At 42.1% G+C, this 19,934-nt stretch overlaps 1 pseudogene; it reads right to left on the bottom strand.

Annotated features, from left to right (window-relative positions):
- Positions 1-17,988: 17,988 nt before the first annotated feature.
- LOC135563500 (leucine-rich repeat-containing protein 26-like) lies at positions 17,989-19,225 on the bottom strand (annotated as a pseudogene).
- Positions 19,226-19,934: the final 709 nt, after the last annotated feature.

Here is a 19,934-nt window from a genome sequence, read left to right as displayed (position 1 = left end):
ACTTTCACTTTTACTTGAGTAATGAGTACGTGTCATAAGGTGGGTGTAGCTGGTGCATGAAGTCAGGCACACAGGAGAGCAGAATGAGTGAGCAATGTACTTTACTCAAAATAAAGTGCACAAGGTAACAATATACTTGACCAACAATAAACGGTAATCAATTACGCACAGGTGAAAACAGCACCCGTCGAAAACCAGCCATAACGTACCAAATGAACATTAGAAACAATCACGCACAAAAACATGGGGAAACAGAGGGTTAAATACATGAACATGTAATTGAGGAATGAAACCAGGTGTGTAGAAAACAAAGACAAAACAAATGGAAAATGAAAGGTGGATCAGCGATGGCTAGAAGACGCCGCCCGAACAAGGAGAGTGAACGACTCCGGTGGAAGTCGTGACAGTAAGTTATCTTTCCTTTTACTCAAGTATGACAATTGGGTACTTTTTACACAACTGCTCTGCACAGTGATGTGGTACTTGTCCTCCGTATACATAGCTCCATTCTTGTTTATTTTATTCATGTGTTACTATTTTATTTTTATGATTCATTTAAAACTCTGCATCGCTGGGAAGGGCTCGTAAACAATAATTTCACAGTAAAGTCTACACCAGTTGTATTTGGCGCATGTGACAAATACAATTTGATTTCACTTGTGTATATATGAAAAAGTACAATAAGAGCGTCTACTAAATGACAAAAATGTCAATGTAAACTTATGTGACTTTACAACATAATTGAAAGTAATTTCATCAGATAACACACACACACTAAAATGTATATATTTGTTCGCAATGTAGGCAATGTAGGCTGTGCTTGTGCTTAATGTATTGCTCAGGGGAGGACTGCCCCCTAATGTATTGCTCAGGGGAGGACTGTCCCCTCTCATTGACGCCACGGAAGTTCACGGCCGACCACGGATGTTCAAGGCCGACTGCAGTACTGCAGGCATTGTTAGGAGAAAACAGCTTCCCCATTACAGTGAATGGAAAAATGGCAATTTTCGTGGTCACATTTTTTTCTAAAGACACTCATGGTACCAATATTTACAACAATGACATATTGACATGGTAAAATAAGTAAAAGTGCATAAAAAAAATATAAGGATATTTCCTTCTCAAACCCTCATAATAAGCATGAATGGTATCCACCAAGTTTAAGGTTTATTTTAAGGATAATGTTTTACAACTATGCCATCCTATTTTTTTTTTAAATCATCTTATTTGATTTGATATATTTTACATGTATAGAGGAGATGTACAGAGGAGTCTAGTGCCCAGAAGCCCGTTTTAGCATCGGTAGGGCCATTGAGGACTTTCACCATTTTGAAGTAGTTAACTGGGTGGGATTTCCTATCGGTTAAGGAAGGATCACATAATTCTATCCAGGGTCAAAGTTAGAGAGGCAGCGAGGAGTGTGAATGTGGAAGAAAGTGCGCATGTATGAAATGAGAAGCTCCTTCTCCACTCGTGCGTCATCAGGAAAATGACGTTTACAGGAGTGGATCACAAAATAAATGTGTAAAGTGATTAAAAACACATTAAGTTAGTTGTGCACAACATTTTATAGATAAACGAAGTAGCATATTGTTTATAAGTGTGTGCGTGGTTTTCTCCTCCGACAATACAGCTGACTCAAAGGAGGTGTGGCAGATATCAAAGCGACCGAGGTAGGATACAATTGTGCTTCTTTGCCAAAAGGAGGCTATCAAGGAGGGTAGCACCGTCTTTCGTTTGCCTATTAACAAATTGACACACTCCTCGAACCTCTCGACCACTTATCGGTTTCCAGGTCACGGATGAGAGAGGACGGAGGATGGACTTTTACCCAAGCGAGAAATCAGCCAAAGGGTTATACTTGTGAGCAAATATTCCACAACTGCAGGTGGCAGTAAATTGCCAACCTTGGCTTTATACCTGTTCAAACAACACACTCCAGGTGGCAGTATGCACCCTTTCAGTTTGTTGACAAACCCATATATGTTGTAGAAGAATAAAATTGACTACTTCAAAATTGAGATGGCCTCAATAGTGCTGCTCGTGCGCTCATAGACACCATAATGGGACAGATACAATGTTGCGATCTATACACATCCCTATGGATAAGGCCACACAGAGGTCCAGAGATAACTACAGACACCTGTGGCATGTGATATAATTCCCCCCAAAACTTGAAAGTTACCAAAAATCTGGTAGTTTGCTGGTAAACCTCGAACGTAGGCCTACCCTCCCTTTGCAACCCTAACCTGTGTGTAACGGAATAAGGACTTATAACAGAAAAATACTGTCAGCTGCAACTGTGTTAAAACAGGGGACTGTATATTTGCATTTCTAAAATTATTTTGATGTGATATGAAAGTAGATGGGTTTATGTTACTAGAACCGTATTGCAATTGAGAATCGATTCACATTTACATGGAGTATTTGGTTGTTTTGGCTGCCAGTGCCAGTTTACCTCTAGTCTTTGGACATTAACGGAGAAGTTATTTTGTCAGTAAATCCTTCCCTAGAGTCTTATGAATTTGTGGATACCATTTTTATGTCTCTGCATCCAGTATGATGGAAGTTAGAGGTAGTTTCGCAAGCCGATGTAACTAGCGTTAGGGCTAGCATAGCACAAATACTGGAAGTCTTCGGGTGGCTGTACCAAAAGACTTACAGTCTTTGCAAATTTCCATCAAACTGGACGCAGAGACATGAACATAGTATACAAGAGTTCATCTGACTCCCTTTAGCAGTATATCTTGGGCTAGTCAGGCACAGGAGGAAAGATGATTTCCAGACTGACGACTGCATTCATGTGTTTAAGACAAAATAAAAACTTATTTACAAGAAAATAAACTTCTGTGTACTTGTGGCAAAATATATTGGCCCAGCCCAAATTACGCACCATACACATCTGTTCCCCTCCTTCACTGTCGAACTCAACTAAAATACCCTCCTTACCACCAGGAATCCTGGGCTATTGGAGTATGCTACTGCATCTACGTGTATAATACTTGATGTGGATAGAGTTCAATGTAGTCATGGCTCTATGTAGCACTGTGAGTTTCCCAAAGACTGTTCTCTGGGAAACTCCTGATGGCATGTCTTGTGGGGTATATATGGGGGTCTGAGCTGTGTTAGCTGTTTGAACAGGCAGTTTGGTGCTTTCAACATGTCAATACCTCTCACAAACACAAGTTGTGGTGCAGTAAATCTCTCCTCTATTTTGAGCCAGGATAGATTGACATGCATGTTTTTGATATTCGCCCTCTGTGTACGGGCCAGCCGTGCACAGAACTGTCAAGACAGCAAGGTTGGTAGACGGAATGGAGAAGCTAGCTAGATATAACGAGAGGACTAGAAGGATGACGGTTTGGATGAATATGGAAGGTGGATGGACAAACTTGAATTTGAGAAGTGTTGAGCAAATATAGTGAAAAGGAGTGGAAGGCGGTAATAAAGGAAACTGGAACAAAAGGAGTAAAGTTGTTAATGGAATCTGAGGATATACGGTGTTGCAATTGTGCTGGAAATCACATTCCCAATTTCCCTGAGAGCCCATTTAGGGTAATGAAGTTTGAAGTGGTAAGGGTCAGGGACATACAGCAGGTCTCCTACACAGAGGCACGAGAAGTAGCTGAAGGAGCGAGTGGAGCTGAAGATATTGCAGTGGATGCCCCACAGCCTGTGGAGGTTCAGAGTGTCGTGAAACAGTTGAAGGAAATTGATATGCACAGGAAAGTACAAGTGCGTGTTTACTTGCCAAGCTCGTACGTGTGTGGTTCTGTGCATGCATCAGGTGATAGAAATCCGAAGGCACTACCAGTGCTTTGAAAAGTTGATTTAATTATACTTTCCTGTGTATATATTGTCTCACATCACAGGAGGTTGGCTGCATCTTAATTGGGGAAATAGGCTCGTGGCAATGACTGGAGCGGAACTGAATGGTAAAACATGGTAAAAAAATACATCAAACATTCAATTTGCTCCGTTCTGCGTCATTCTTATGAGCTGTCCTCCCCTCAGCATCCTCATGTGTCTCACATTCCTACCTGCAAAATTACCAACTTCACCGACTACTGGTAAAGATAAAATATATATATTTTTTAACATTCTGGCCTGTAGAGTTCGTGACAGGAAACTTTCCTGATTTAAAAAAAAACCCTTCTACATCATTAATAAATGACAGTGTGAATAAGGAAAGTTTCCTCTCATGATATCTACAGACCATACTGTTGAATAAAATTATATTTTAACTTTAAAAGTTTGGAGGTTACCCGCAGATTAGCTCTAGGGCTGCTACACGTCTCCTACTCCTTGTGCCAATATTTCTGCCAGTTACTTTAAACATAATCAGCAAGAGTATTACGTTTCCTATGTACAATGTGCTCAATCTTCCATCTCCCCTCATTGTTACCTTGGTGCATTCTGTTTGCCTGGCTCCCCAAATGCTACTCCATGCCCACAGATGTTAGTTTCTTGTCCTCATTGAGTGTGGACAGAAAGGAAGAGGCGAAGCGAGAGGTTTTACTCTGCCCAAAATCTGTCTACCACAAATAAGCCCACAAAGTGAGGAATTTGTGTAAGGAGGTCGATGAGAGTGTCAAATTTGGTCAACAAAAAATGTAATTTCTAATTTGCTACGTGGGGCTTATTTAATCAAATAGAAGTTTCGTAATGATTCAAAATCCAACCAAATCAAATGTTATTCGTCACATGGGCCGAATACAACAGGTGTAGTAGACCTTACAGTGAAATGCTTACTTACGAGCCCCTAACCAACAGTACAGATACGAATAAGAGATACAAGTAACAAGTAATTAAAGAACAGCAGTAAAATATTATGAATAAAATAACAATGCCTATACAGAGTCAATGTGCAGGGGCATCGGTTAGTTGAGGTAGTATGTACATGTAGGTAGAGTTAATTAAAGTGATTATGCGTAGATGACAACAGAGAGTGGCAGTGGTGTGGAGAGGAGGGGGGCAATGCAAATAGTCTGGGTAGCCATTTGACTAGATGTTCAGGAGTCTTATGGCTTGGGGTAGAAGCTGTTTAGAAGCCTCTTGGACCTAGATTTTGCGCTCCGGTACAGCTTGCCGTGTGGTAGCAAAGAGAACATTCTATGACTATAGGGTGGCTGGAGTCTTTGACAATTTTTAGGGCTTTCCTCTGACACCGCCTTGTATAGAGGTCTTGGATGGCAGGAAGCTTAGCCCCAGTGATGGTCGAGCAGTTGCCATTCTAGGCAGTGACGCAACCAGTCAGGAGACTCTCAATGGTGCAGCTGTAGAACTCTTTCAGGATCTGAGGACCAATGCCAAATCTTTTCAGTCTCTTGAGGGGGAATCGGTTTTGTCGTGCCCGCTTCACGACTGTCATGGTGTGCTCGGACCATGTTAGTTTGTTGGTGATGTGGACACCAAGGAACTTGAAGCTCTCAACCTGCTTCACTGCAGCCCCGTCGATGTGAATGGGGGCGTGCTCTGTCCTCTTTTCCCTGTAGTCCACAATCACCTCCTTTGTCTTGATCACGTTGAGGGAGAGGTTGTTGTCTTGGCAACACATGGCCAGGTCTCTGACCTCCTCCCTATAGGCTGTCTCGTTGTTGTCAGTGACCAGTCCTACCACTGGTTGTGTCATCGGAAAATTTAACGATGGTGTTAAATTTGCAGATGACACAACAGGTTACAGGTTAGGTTGGTACGAATGTACTGATGTAAATGGCATTCCGGCAACTTCAAAAAACCAAACTTGAGATCAGAGTTGTGCCTTTTGTCATAGAAATAGATAGAGGACTCATGGATGTTACCCATTTTAGCATGGACATTGCCAGTGAGGGCTTCCTAAGTCATGCATAGATGCTAACTCCCTTTAGTGCCTATTGACAATGTATCTTCTGGCCTGGGGGAATTTTTTAAGAGCTCTGACGTTCATTCTGAACGTTGAAATACATCGCTTGCGGTACAGTTTTGAAAACATAAGGATCATATCTTTCATGACAGTGAGATGTCATTTTCAGAAAACTAAAGGTTAAATTACTACTCACCTTTATATGGTTAGGGTTAGAGTTCCCACACGGCCATATCTCCATGTCACAGTGCTTGTTTACGGAAGACAGAGGTCGCCACCTGTGCTAATTCGCTATCTTGTTTGCTCCAACACCTGTGTGTAAGTGTAACTGGCGAGGAATTGTAGTTCTTCAACTGGAGGCACACACAGCACATGGATCTGTGCAAAACTCCTACAGTAAGTGTACATTTTGGATTTGAAAGATTCTTTCTCGATATGAAATATAAGGGGCATATCAGCATATGCAAGTAATGATTTTTGACGTTTCTTCATGTTAAAACAGCGGCGGAATGAATAGTTCACACCCTGCTAACTGTGAGCAAAGCTAACTGTTGAAAACCCTACAGAGAAGGGTTTTCGGGACCTATGGGGCTTCCACCAATTTAATGTAGTCAACTGGGAGGGGATTCCTATGAGTTGGGAGCAATCAGTCAATGAAGAAGATGAAAATTTAGTACTTTAAAATGGAAATAGCCTCAATGGCGCTGCACGTGCTGTCACAGACGTTATAATGGCACAGATACAAAGATGAGTTCAATGTCTATCTCTATGGCCCTTTCACTTGCGTATCTGCCCTCTCATTGGCTAGAAAGGTCCCACCTGATCTCGCCTCCTCCCGCCTGCCTTCCACATGGAATAGTATCAAACACCGGGAAACCATGTGTTTTATCTATTTTTTACCATTCGATAAACCCGCTCCAATCATTGCCACGAGCCCGTTCTCCCCCAATTAAGGTGCCACTAACCTCCTGTGTTTGATTAGTTTGAGATGATTCGATCGCAGATGACTTGGTTTGGTTCAACACCCCTCATTTTGACATCACCATAAACTACTTCATAGACGGAAGTCTCAGACTGAAGTGTGTAGCGAACATTAGGTCAGAGGAAGAATTCAGTTTGAGTTGTTAGGCAAGCATTCTTTACTAGGTCTGTTTTTGCTGCCATAAGGTGTCAATTCTAATTACAGTAATAAAGGTATTGCTAATTGGATACACTCACATGGGTCTTTGCACAATGCTCCTGAACTATCATTCATAATTAAAGGTTTCATAATGGTGAAAAGGGTTCTATAAAATACTGTAAATATTCTGAATGATTTTCTATCATTATTTGATTTCATTACTCAAATAAATAATTAATTATATTTACACAATTTGGTTCAGATGCTTTTGAAAAACGTGCCTGGTGTAGCCTTCATGTACAGCCCTAGACATTTTCCAGAAATTGCATGAATAGCATAATATGATTTCAACAAGATTGCACACACGCTTATGAATCCTAATTCTATTGTGTGGTGTCTCATATCAAACCGCACAGTGGGCGTATTGTATTGCAGTGTTCTATTGACTTAAGGTTGTAACACATGAAATCATATGGGATAAAAATCATTTCATATCGTACCATGTCATGATGCCTCGTATCATGTCATTTCATATGCTCATTTCAGAAGATCTCCTGGGATCTCCTGGTAAGAAGCAAAAGCCCTCGCACAGAAGATAGTGTGGTGGAGATCGACCCATGGTGGATGCCCAACGCTCCCAAAGGGGGCCAAGAAAATTAAGTCAGGTCAGACATTTCAGAAGTTTCAAATCATTCTCATAAAAAAATACAAAGTGAGGCACCAACTGAGTTATGTGTTCTGTATTATCATTATTAACTCCTTAAATCAGTTGTCTCGGGTTGATAGATGATAAGTAATGGGTGTGTTGAGTAATTGGCTTTGGGAGACAGTGTCTCAATTTAGAGAGTGGGGCCTGGCTGCCTATTTGATTCTACATCATGAGTGACAGAGCTGTTACATAACCATACAATAGTTGCAGGTCAGCAGCAATAAGGCAATGAAGCAAGATGACACTGTGCTCACAGAACAGAGAGAAAGACACGGGATGCAGCCTGTGTAAAGTCTGAGGCATATAAATATCATTATTTCATTTCTATGGAGGGCCCAATTCAATCCAAATTCAATTCAATCAAAATGTTTCTGGGTGGGGCAAGACAACTGTCTTCCTTGAGAGAGTGTGTGTTATTTAAGTGGATATCCCGTTGATTTTAGTCTTGTTTCACAGAGTAAATGTTGCATTTCAGATGAAACTAATAGAAGTTGTGTGATTAATTAGGTATAAAGCCATGATACAGATTTAGTCAAGTGTAAGCAACTGGAATGAAGGCCTCATGACTAACATAAAGTTGTAAGCAATGTCTATTATAAATGTAATACATATTTACTGCTGTCGTGTGATCCTTGCAAGAAGGTGGGACTGTTCAGGGGCAACGTGTGTTGGGCACATATTTAGAATTACGCAATGTAGTGAGGAGCACATGCTGTGTCATGTTTCCTATGCGTGACAGTGGGTTGTGGTGTTTGCTCATGTTGGAGCATTGACTGGGTGTGTCATCACCATGCATGTCTAAGTCTTTGACTTGTAGCTGTTTACAGTATCGGTTATTATCATCCAAGCGAGCTTTTACAGGAGAATGTGTTTTTGGTGTAAAATTGGTCAACTGTTGCAAGACAGTCAAGCTAATCTATTCACAACAGCATTTCAGGCCTTTCAGAGTTTGAGGACATTTAGAAAGGTGAGAATGTGTTTTGCCAGACAGGAAAATGTTTACCTTCAAAACAACCATAAACATGGCCCTTTAAAAAAAGTATTACATTTGGCACAATCCAAGAGGGCCAACTACTGCACCACCTCTGAAAGAAAAGGTGGAAGCAGCAACACAAAGAACAGGAACACCAATTTCTTCACAGCCATTGATAAGCCACACACATTATGCATTCCTCCACTTCCTGGTTTACTCAAATTGAATTAGGTCATTTAAAAGGTATTGTAGATATTGTAAAATATATCTAGCCACACACACACACACACACACACACACACACACACACACACACACACACACACACACACACACACACACACACACACACACACACACACACACACACACACACACACACACCCAAAGGCTTCTGTATGTGTCCTCTCTCCTGAGTAGTCTGCGGGACAGTCGACATGCTTTAACTCAGATGATTTTGGGCGAGTTTTAAAAATGGTAATAAAAGCAGTTCATGCTTTGCAATGAAAAGAAAATGTCTGCATTGGGTGAAATTCTGAAAAACAACATTAAATATTGATTGAGGAAACCCAAGTCTTTGCATGCCCCCCTATGGAGCAAGGAGAGAGTCAACACACTTAGGAGTTCTGATCATTCACTTCTCCTCACCCAGTATCGAGTTTTAGAAATGCAAATGTTTCTCTGAGACGTCCCTCATGCAGCTATTGGATATTTGCCAACGCTTTAATATAATCTCCAAATGAACTTATCAAACACCTAGATCTCTTTTGACTGTGTTTCCATGGCGAGTAATGGCAAACTCCACACACCCACCCCTCAAACACACCTCCTTTTCTCATCCCCAAACTAATCAGTATTCTGGATTGAACATCAGGACTTGGTTTAGTTGAGAGGCACTCCTCACCAGCATCACCCAAAATGTATGTAGTTCTGTCCTTGAGCTGTTCTTGTCTAATGATGTTTTGTATTATGTCATTCTGTATTATGTTTCATGTTTTGTGTGTACGCCAGGATGAGTAGCTGCTGCTTTTGCAACAACTAATGGGGATCCTAGTAAAATACCCCCAAAATAATAATAATATTGCAACATCCACACACAAATACAAAGTGTGAAAGAGAAGGTCTCTCATCAGTCTCTGGCTTGTTTATTTCTTACAGAAATATAAGTTGTTTGCTTGGTTTCACATTTCAGTAGATGTTCTTTACAATGATGAGGAACCAATATCATTACAGCTAGCTAGTAGCTTAACATTCGTTGTCTGTGAATAATAACATACAGCAAAGCCTGTCTGCACAAAATATTTGAAGTCAGGCTTAAATTTAAAAAAAAAAAAAAACGAAATATCCCCATACTCTTCTCCACTGCAATTTCAATAAAATAGGTCCAAGAGGATAACATGGGATATCATGAATATAAAAAGGCATAAACACATTCAAATGATATTCAGTGTTGGACATAAAAAGGATGGAGAGCCATCAAACCTCACCTTGGGGAGTTTGAGAAAAATAATGGTTTTATTCCATAAACATCTCATCAGCCACAGAGACGGAGAAAATATACAAAGAATAACCTATGTTTAAGGACAGCAAAATCCGCAGAGGAGACAATTCATTTGTTTTCCATTACATGTAGAAAATATAAAGATAATACACTTCTTCAGTTGTAACTGAAAAGTGTGTACATTTTAGAAGAGCTTCAGTCAGCTGCTTTTGTTAATCCTCTTGGATCCGAAGTATGTAATATTCTTCACTGAACAATGTGGTGTTGTCACAGATATGGTATGTAATGGAGCTATTACTGTAAAATACCACGAAGGACAGTGAGGACAAAAGGGTTTAACACATTTTTATGTTGCGGATAAACAACACTTTCATACAGGAATGGTATACTTTATCTTGATGCATGACATAATACATTTCAAGGAAATACTGATGGATGTTAACTCTGCAAGGGGAAGCATCATCGGATCAGTGTTTACCCTTGATAGTTGAATCTCATCTGGCAGTAAAAGCAGATGTATACAGTTGACATTGTCTGTATCCATCCCTCGACACCAGTCTCATAACAGTCTGTTCATTTTGTGGATATAGCTTAAGACACTCACTGTGAGAGGTGATATAAGACATCTCCGCGCTCTCAGCAAGGCCAAAAATAATTGAAATTCTTATCACAGGCCTATCAGAAGTGCGTCATGTCTCTCAGGAAATAGGAGTTCAAGCACTCTCGAGGGAGATGGAAAGAGCTCAAACTCCTCACGATTCCAGGAGTCTCACAGGTCCGGGATCTGTTCAGGGACCTCTACTACAAGGAAACACATGCAAATACATGCACACACGTACAGTACTCCTTGTAGAATAAAAACTATTGATGTATTATTTCTACACAGAAGATGAGTCGTTTCTTATTTCCTCCACCCTCCATTCCACTAAAAACACTTAGTTTACCCTGAAGAGTTTTAGCCTGGGTGATAAAAGCGAAAGAGCTAATGACATCCGCAATCATCTGCAAACAGATTGGCTCTTATGCGCATCCATTTATTATGATCCTGGCTGTGGTGGGCCCTTCTTCTCCCTCTCAGACTCACGGCCATCAGCCCAACAAAGGAGACACATTTGAGTGTCATCAAAATGAGACAGGCACTCTATCCAAACCACTGAGAAGCCTGATAAGTGAGCGGCATTAGGACTATTTGCTGAGCGCTTTAAAAGAAAAAGGTTAGAGATATGTGGGAAGTCCTGCCAGTAGATTGTGATCATAGATCAAGCATGGTCTTTTATTAATATTTTTTTTATTTAACCTTTATTTAAGTAGGCAAGTCAGTTAAGAACAAATTCTTATTTACAATGACGACCTACCAAAAGGCAAAAGGCCTCCTGCAGGGATGGGGCTGGGATTAGAAATAAAAATATGGGACAAAACACACATCACGACAAGAGAGACACCACAACACTACATAAAGAGAGACCTAAGACTACAACATAGCATGGCAGCAACACAAGACGACACAGCATGGTAGCAACACAACATGGCAGCAGCACAACATGGTAGCAGCACAAAACATGGTACAAATATTATTGGGCACAGACAACAGCACAAAGGCAAGAAGGTAGAGAAAACAATTCATCACGCAAAGCAGCCACAAATGTCAGTAAGTGTCCATGATTGAGTCTTTGAATTAAGAGATTTTGAGTGTTTTGTTGCAGCTCGTTCCAGTCGCTAGCTGCAGCGAACCGAAAAGAGGAGCGACCCAGGGATGTGTGTGTGACTGGCAGAATGGGTGTTGTATGTGGAGGATGAGGGCTGCATTAGGTATCTCAGATAGGGGGGAGTGAGGCCTAAGAGGGTTTTATAAATAAGCATCCACCAGTGGGTCTTGCGACGGGTATACAGAGATGTCGGGTTTACAGAGGAGTATAGAGTGCAGTGATGTATCCTATAAGGAGCATTGGTGGCAAATCTGTGGGTCTCTACACTGGCAGAATATTTAGTTAGGTTTCTTGGGCCAAATGTTAACCTTCTGATTTACAAATCAATGCACTATTAAAAGACATCCCGAGAAGGCTTATAGGGAGAAAAGACTACATATTATTTACAGTCCTCATCTTCAAGCTAATAAACAACAGTAAATATACAATACAAACAAAAATGAATACACACCTGATGTTTGGGTCATGTAAAATTACACCAATAGGAATACAAAAGCAAACAATAATATAATTCTCAGTCACTGTACACAAGGGCATTCAATCTTAACTCCACTCCTCAATGCTCTCTCTGGCCCGCTGTGGAAGAAATGGCCTTTCAGGCTAATCATGTTAGCCCAGTGAAGCTGAACAGGCTGTGACAACTACCTCCTCGGCTGTTGCTACGGACACGGGAGCCAAGGGGCTAACTGAGTCGATATTCAGCCTATGGCTTGATGTCAGTTACACTCAGGCTGCATGTGGCTTCGGGGGTGTGACATTTCTTTTTGACAATGCCTGACAATAGAAGGTCCTAGACCCAGGCGGAGAACCCGTCTTGGTGAGAAGTAAAATCGTTTGGAACGCTTTGAACCACTTGTCTTCATCCTCCCCTTTCTTCTGTTTGTCTGACAAGTTCAAAGGGAATAGACCACCGTGTAGAAGTCAAAAGAGAGACTCACCAGTCACCAAAATGTTTTGCACAGATCTAAAGGTTACTGTGGGACAGGTGGCCGATTAGATTGTCATGGAACCAATCCTTAAGGCACCTCTAGACATTCAGGGAAGAATACGAGCAAGAAAACAGTCTGGTTTATGGAGATGAAAGAAGTTTTAACACTCAAACCTCTGACTCAAGTCTTTGAGCATTTGAACCTTGTTCTGCATTGTAACATAATTCGAAAGTAGTTTATTCCAACAACATGTTTGTCCAATGTCTTGGTACAAACCATTGTGCTGAATCTTAGCTTTCCCAGCCAGGCAGAACACAACAACAATAACAACAACAACAGAGCTATCCCACCGTGCATGGTGACAGTGACAGCTTAGTGTAATTAAAGTGTCAGATTGGTGTCCAAGATACAGGATTTAGAAAGAGGGATCCCACAGCCAGACGTAGACCATGAGGATGAGAGAAGAATGGGAAAAGAGTGATTGAAGTGCCATACTGGTGGCTTGGGAGTGGACAAAGCAGGAAGAAAACTACATGATACTATACTTCACAGCCTAGGAATGTCATGGCATGACATGCTGTTAATCTCAATGCAAACAATAGGCTGTGTAGGATGAAGTACGAGAGTACATGACCATTTAAAGTACACTTTTCTTCAGGTGTCATTTGAATCTACGGAAGGGTGTGTGCGTGTGTGCATGCCAAAATAACTATCTTTCACTCCAGTCTAGTTGAGCAGAGATGTTTGTGGTGCTCTTCAGGTCAATCAATAGGCCTGCTCGATAGGGGCCACGCCACTTCTGTCTATTGGGTTGGCATTTCCATCCTCGTATCCATCTTCTGAGTTATTGCCATGCTTGCTGGCTGCAGTTGAGGTAAATGCCCTGAGAGAATTATTGGTCCTAATTGCAATGAGCTTGGCTAGGCTTCAGAGGGTGTTGATTTTATTTATTTATTTATTTTGATTTAACCAGGTAGGCTAGTTGAGAACAAGTTCTCATTTACAACTGCAACCTAGCCAAGAGCAGTGCGACACAAACAACAACACAGAGTTAAACATGGATTAAACAAACATACAGTCAATAACACAATAGAAAAACATGCAAAAATAAATAACAGTATGGGGATGAGGTAGTTGGATGGGCTATTTACAGATGGCCTCTGTACAGGTGCAGTGATCTGTGAGCTGCTCTGACAGCTGGTGATTAAAGTTAGTGAGGGAGATATGAGTCTCCAGCTTCAGTGATTTTTGCAATTCGTTCCAGTCATTGGCAGCAGAGAACTGGAAGGAAAGGCGGCCAAAGGAGGAATTGGCTTTGGGGGTGACCAGTGAAATATACCTGCTGGAGTGCGTGCTACGGGTGGGTGCTGGTATGGTGACCAGTGAGCTGAGATAAGGCGGGGCTTTACCTAGCAAAGACTTATAGATGACCTGGAGTGGGTTTGGCAACGAATATGAAGCGAGGGCCAGCCAATAAGAGCATACAGTTTGCAGCGGTGGATATGGGGCTTTGGTGACAAAACAGATGGCACTGTGATAGACTGCATCCAATTTGCTGAGTAGAGTGTTGGAGGCTATTTTGTAAATTACATTGCCGAAATCAAGGATCGGCGGATAGTCAGCTTTACGAGGGTATGTTTGGCAGCATGAGTGAAGGATGCTTTGTTGCCAAATAGGAAGCCGATTCTAGATGTAATTTTGGATTAGAAATGTTTAATGTGAGTCTGGAAGGAGAGTTTACAGTCTAACCAGAGACCTAGGTATTTGTAGTTGTCCACATATTCTAAGTCAGAACTGTCAAGAGTCGTGATGCTGGACGGGCGGCAGGTGCGGGCAGCGATCGGTTTAAGAGCATGCATTTAGTTTTACTTGTATTTAAGAGCAATTGGAGGCCACGGAAGGAGAGTTGTATGGCATTGAAGCTTGCCTGGAGGGTTGTTAACACAGTGTCCAAAGAAGGGCCAGAAGTATACAGAATGGTGTCGTCTGCGTAGAGGTGGATCAGAGACTCACCAGCAGCAAGAGCGACCTCATTGATGTATACAGAGAAGAGAGTCGGTCCAAGAATTTAACTCTGTGGCACCCCCATAGAGACTGCCAGAGGTCCGGACAGCAGACCCTCCGATTTGACACACTGAACTCTATCAGAGAAGTAGTTGGTGAACCAGGCGAGGCAATCATTTGAGAAACCAAGGCTGTCGAGTCTGCCGATGAGGATGTGGTGATTGACAGAGTCGAAAGCCTTGGCCAGATCAATGAATACGGCTGCACAGTAATGTTTCTTATCGATGGCGGTTAAGATATCGTTTAGGACCTTGAGCGTGGCTGAGGTGCACCCATGACCAGCTCTGAAACCAGATTGCATAGCAGAGAAGGTATGGTGAGATTCGATATGGTCGGTAATCTGTTTGTTGACTTGGCTTTCGAAGACCTTAGAAAGGCATGGTAGGATAGATATAGGCCTGTAGCAGTTTGGGTTAAGAGTGTCCCCCCCTTTGAAGAGGGGGATGACCGCAGCTGCTTTCCAATCTTTGGGAATCTCAGACGACACGAAAGAGAGGTTGAACAGGCTAGTAATAGGGGTGGCAACAATTTCGGCAGATAATTTTAGAAAGAAAGGGTCCAGATTGTCTAGCCCGGCTGATTTGTAGGGGTCCAGATTTTGCAGCTCTTTCAGAACATCAGCTGAACGGATTTGGGAGAAGGAGAAATGGGGAAGGCTTGGGCGAGTTGCTGTTGGGGGTGCAGTGCTGTTGACCGGGGTAGGAGTAGCCAGGTGGAAAGCATGGCCAGCCGTAGAAAAATGCTTATTGAAATTCTCAATTATGGTGGATTTATCAGTGGTGACAGTGTTTCCTATCTTCAGTGCAGTGGGCAGCTGGGAGGAGGTGTTCTTATTCTCCATGGACTTTACAGAACGTTTTGGAGTTTGTGCTGCAGAATGCAAATTTCTGTTTGGAAAAGCTAGCCTTTGCTTTCCTATCTGCCTGTGTATTTTGGTTCCTAACTTCCCTGAAAAGTTGCATATCGCGGTGGCTATTCGATGCTAATGCCGTACGCCACAGGATGTTTTTGTGCTGGTCAAGGATAGTCAGGTCTGGAGTGAGCCACGGGCTATATCTGTTCCTGGTTCTAGATTTTTTGAATGGGGCATGCTTACTGATGCTTTCTACTCACCATTTGATTCTAATCCCTGGGACGTTGTTGTTGTGGATTCTTCTGAATGGGACACTTGTCCATTTAACTAATGCAAGAGTGAGGGGCCTTTTATAGCCAGATAAATCTAATTGAATGGCCTAACTGGACTTAATATTTTTATTTTATTTTACCTTTATTTAACTAGGCAAGTCAGTTAAGAACAAATTCTTATTTTCAATGACGGCCTAGGAACAGTGGGTTAACTGCCTTGTTCAGGGGTAGAACGACATGTTTTTTAGTCAGCTCGGGGATTCGATCTTGCTACCTTTCGGTTGCTAGTCCAAAACTCTAACTACAAGGCTACCTAAGGGAAACATCTAAAGGCTCATTAGTATGATCTTGTGGTTGTCTTTTGGCCCTGTGTAGACATTCATGTATTATTCTTATGTGTGACTTCTCTCTTTCTTCTAGCTATTGCTGTACCTCAGAGTAAGACGGTATACCAGGTGACCTTATTACATTGTGGATTTTCTTGTCCTTTCTAGGTGTCACCACAGTTTGTATATTGTATTCTCTCTCAATATCTCAGACAGAAACTGGCATTTTGCAATAGGAAATGGAACACACTAACTGCTTGTTTTTCAACATCCATGCACAACCACAAAAGGTGTATCTATCTATCTGAGTCATCTCAAATATCACACAGTCTCACAATTGATATTCTTTGGATAAATAGTCTTCTTTTGAATAAGCAACCCACGAATGCATTTGAGTTACTTTGCATGATTGCCAATCATTTAGCAGTTGCATGGAATGAAACACACAGAAAGCCTTCAGTGATGCATTTTGAAGTATTATGCACAAGTAATTTGTTAGACAAATTCAGATACATTGATGGGGTTTCTCAGTGAATTCCCTTGTGTTTGCTTCAATCATAATCTTAGAGACAACATTCAAACCGGCGTGTCTGTCCATTTAACATCCTTTCTCAGACATCGTACTTCCCTGATCAGTCATCCTTACTCCCCTGATCAGTCATCCTTACTTCCCTTATCAGTCATCCTTACTTCCCTTATCAGTCATCCTTACTTCCCTTATCAGTCATCCTTACTTCCCTCATGTCAGTTGGGAGACAAGGACAGTCTGAGCTGAATGGCCTTTAGGGTCTTATCTGAGTGTTGTTGTTGTGTCTGTTGTGAATGGGGAATCATGTTGGTAATGTGCCCACTACAGTGGTTTAACCCTTAGTTGTTTGTTCTACAGGTCTTGACAAAAAGATGGATAATGGTCCAACTCTGAAATCACTTGAACTGGATCATCCCGTAATTACAAGGTAGTAGCAACAGAATAATCAAGGATGTGAAAAACAACAAGCTCCTGGTATACAGGTAGGACGTTTATGCCTCTCACAACTCAACTTAAGCTCTACTACACTCTAGTGGCAATTTTGGATGGTACACTATTTAGAGAAGAATCTTTACTGCCCTCTACTGTTAGAACATCAAATTAAACAAACTGGATCAAGTTGTTGAACTGGCATTATAGGAACCAAATAGTTCTGTTCATGATATTGCCATACACAAAATACATTTGTTATTTTTGTGAGATAGATACGGGTGCTTTCTCAGTTGTTGACATGATTAAGATTCCAGGCAGGCCTAATTCAAATGCAAATTGTCACCTATCCCCATAATTATAATAGTTATAATCAGACTGTGCTGCCTCAAAACCAGAAGAATGAATCATGCAATCATCCGTGGATTAATGAAAGCACTTTTACCTCATTCTGAGAGGTAGCCTAATGTAGAGCTGTGAAACATGCTGGATGCGAGCCAAACCAGGACACGGTAACAGCGATATGGGCCATGATGATAAAATGTGTTGGCTGAAGTGGAGCAAGATAAATAATTCAGATACTAGTACCAGAACTAACACCATTCTAATCAGAATGCCATTAAAACAACTGCTGGTTTGAAGTGTGCGATATAAAGCATTATGCATTGATTAATAATGCGTTATACATGGTTAGTTCATAGAAAAGATTCCAAAGACACGTATTTTCCATGCATCTCATTCTTACTCTTTTTAATCATGACGGAGTTCCCCGCCAAAGCAACTCCAAAGACAGACTGTAACGCCTAAAGGATATCTGTATCGACATTGTAATTTTGAAGTGAAAACAATTATCACAAACAAATGCATGATTGTGTTTTGTTAAGCACCAACAGCAATGTGGTTTCCAACTGTCCTCTTCCCCCATTGTACGTTCAATGATTGCTATTCAGAATGACAGCCATATGGCATATGGTGGTTTGGTTATCCCACCCCTATTGGTGGTAATGTCAACTTCAAGGAAAAGTAGTCACTTGTCAAAACAAGCCTTTCATTATATGGTTAATGGAATTGCTATTTCATATTCTGCACTTTAAAACAAAGAAGACATCTCTTTAAGAATAATTACTATTATCTGATAAAATCTGTTTGTGATCATTAACTTGTGAAGTTAATCAGCTCACACTGTTCGTTGCGATAAATCTTCCATTGTGTTCTCATGGGAAGTAGACAGCCCTAATTGTCATTGTCACAGTAGGTGTCTAGCCCCACACTTTCCTCCCAGTCCTTGGCCACACTATTCTTCTTGTTCCTCTACACCGTGATAATGGCAGCTACCATGGTGATCACCACGGTGACCATTAAAATTAGCACCATCACGGTCTCCCCGACACACAGCTCATCATCCACCTCTCACGTGGACCTGCTTTTTAGCTCAACGGAATCGCTGCACTTCAGCTCCTGTAATCACCCAGGAAGATCCTGTGGATGATGCACATATTCCTGAACACCCTCTGCAGTTTGCAGTCACAGTGCCAGGGGTTCCCCTCTAGCAGGACGTGGAAGCTGGGAGTGTGGATGATCAGCAGGGTCCTGTAGCCCAGGGTACCCAGGTGGTTGTGGGCCAGGTCCAGCAGGTTTAGGGAAGACATAGGGGAGAAGACCCATGGCTCAGTGGAACTGATCAGGTTTCCCCGAAGGCACAGCACCACCAGGGAGCGCAGCGTCGTGAAGCGGCCCGAGCCCAGGGAAGTAAGAGGTTTTCCCTCCAGGTTGAGCTGGCGCAGGTCTGTCAGGTAACCTAGGGCTCGGGGTTTTACTATGGAGATGAGGTTGCTGCTCAGGTTCAACTTCTGGAGGCTGTCCAGGCTCTTGAAAGTCCCGCTCTCCAGGACTGTGAGATGGTTGTGATCCAGCAGGAGCTCTGTAAGGGAGCCATGTAGCATCCGTCTGCACAGAGCCCAAACTGCCAATAGTTGAACAACACGGAGCAGACAGACCAGACAGCTGACCTGATCCGTCTGTCAGGCTGGAAGGGGTAGTTTTACATCCCCCCTCCCCTCCCCTCCCCTCCACCCCTCTACCTCCCCTCCACTCCCCTCTAGTGCACCTGTTGACAGGTGAGGGCCACTCTGACAATGGCAGTGTGAATAATTCACACAGAGGCAGGAAAAGAGATGACCTCCTGCCCATGCCTGGTCACGGTCACACACAGCACCCAGGGATATGGAAGTCATGGCAGCTGAGAGAAAGGAGGAAGCCTTGGCACCTCATCAATAAACAACACTTACGATACTAACCAGGAGTTACAGTACACCCAGGTCTATAGTAGACTAGGCAATGATAGAAACAGGAGCCGTCTGTTATCTCCAGCTACAACCGTCATTAAAGGGCAGTTGAAACAATAACCAAATTGTTACCCCGCCACATTTTTGGTAAACAGCAGAGTGATGAAGCTGTTAGCGAAATCACAGACTAGCTGTTCCCATAGACTTCCAGTCATTGAGCCAACAACTATCCATTGAAAAGCACGTCTCGTCATGAGCAGCTCTCCATACATCTCTTCTCCAAGTCAGTGGCTCGGACAGGGAACAGAAATAAATGGCTGAATGTTCATCTTGGTGGTTGGATCATGTCTGGTTGTTTCCCTCTTTTTTTTAAATGTCTTTGTTACGTTGTTGTTG

This window comes from Oncorhynchus nerka, linkage group LG3, assembly GCF_034236695.1.
Source record: "Oncorhynchus nerka isolate Pitt River linkage group LG3, Oner_Uvic_2.0, whole genome shotgun sequence".
Classification (NCBI taxonomy): Eukaryota; Metazoa; Chordata; class Actinopteri; order Salmoniformes; family Salmonidae; genus Oncorhynchus; species Oncorhynchus nerka.
The sequence above is the reverse complement of the archived record's forward strand: the minus strand, read 5'-3'. Positions and strand labels throughout refer to the sequence as shown.